Source organism: Saprolegnia diclina, assembly GCF_000281045.1.
Source record: "Saprolegnia diclina VS20 unplaced genomic scaffold supercont1.88, whole genome shotgun sequence".
NCBI classification, from domain to species: domain Eukaryota; phylum Oomycota; class Saprolegniomycetes; order Saprolegniales; family Saprolegniaceae; genus Saprolegnia; species Saprolegnia diclina.
This window is the reverse complement of record NW_008246155.1, coordinates 155,106-156,400: the sequence shown is the minus strand read 5'-3', so window position 1 is coordinate 156,400 and position 1,295 is coordinate 155,106.

Genomic DNA, 1,295 nt, shown 5'->3' with positions numbered 1-1,295 from the left:
GCCCCGACCTGGCTCGTCAAGCTCGGACCTCATGTAGCCTTAGCTGCGATCATGGAGACCCACCTTGCCGGCTACAGTCGCCGCCCAAACTTCGACTGGCGTGTGCTGCCGGGGCGCCACCTTGGCGTGTCCATGACCTATTACGAGCGACCGAACCGAGCTGTTGCACTTGTCCCACTACAGCAACCCGCTCATGTCCTCCCGCGGTACGGCGATTTTGTTTACTAGTACCATGTTGCGTTGAAAGCTGTGGCGGCACGATCCAGCTTGCGCTTCCTCAGCCCGAATGCGCGAAATTTTGCAGCTGCAACTTCTGTCGTCGGTCGGTGGCTTCCTCTACGATGCAGTCGCACTGCCGTTCTCAGCCCACAAGTCGACCATCCGTGCTCTCTGGCCGAGCTTGCACGCTTGCATTTGGTACAGTCTTTGGCTTGAGCAACAACCGCGTGTTCCGCACGACATTGACGCCCCTTCCCGCTGCTGCTCGCGATCAAAGCCGCTACTATCACGTGATTGCATATCCGACACTTGGCTCGCCACGCCGTGGTGCCTTCGCTTGACGAGTCGCTTCATGTCCTACGCGCCGACCCTTGGTGTGCTCGCTACCTCACTCCTCACTCAATCCCGAGCCCCGACCAAACGCCCTCAGCGTGACGTACCGGCCAAACCTCACGAGCGCATTGGGAAGTTCACTATATGTACCCATTTCTGTACTGTATGACGTGTTTCGCGATATCTTCGTCGCGATATCTCCGTCGCGAAATCTTCGTTGTTACAAAAATTCACATCCTTCTTCTTTATTCGTTCGCCAGGCCGTGGCTGCGTTTTCTTCATAGTTACACAAAGACTTCGCATACGTAGAGACTAGCAATCTCCTTCTTCTTCATTCGCTCGCCGGTCCGTGGCTGCGCAGGCGGCGGCGCGGGGGCTCGTCTGGCTCTTCTGTCGTCGCCCTACGACGCTTGTGGCCGCGGGTGAGGCCCGTGACGACACGGTCGGTCAAATCTTTCCAGGCGTCGCGGTCGGCGGCAAAGCTACGCAGTGTGTCAAGGTCCTCGGACGACGCCAGCAACTGACATTGAGCAAAGTAAATGCTAGTACCCGCTAAATACATTTGGCGTCAACTCTACGAGTGCTTGGTGGTGGACGCGTACAACCCTGCGCAACCCGCGGTGGCGCGTGTCGATGGCCACGAGAAGCTCCAGATGATCGAGCCTTGTTCTAAGCTTCCATTTTATGCAAATCGGTGATAGCACAGGTGGTAGTATCATACTAGTATGGGCTGCCTTGTGTAC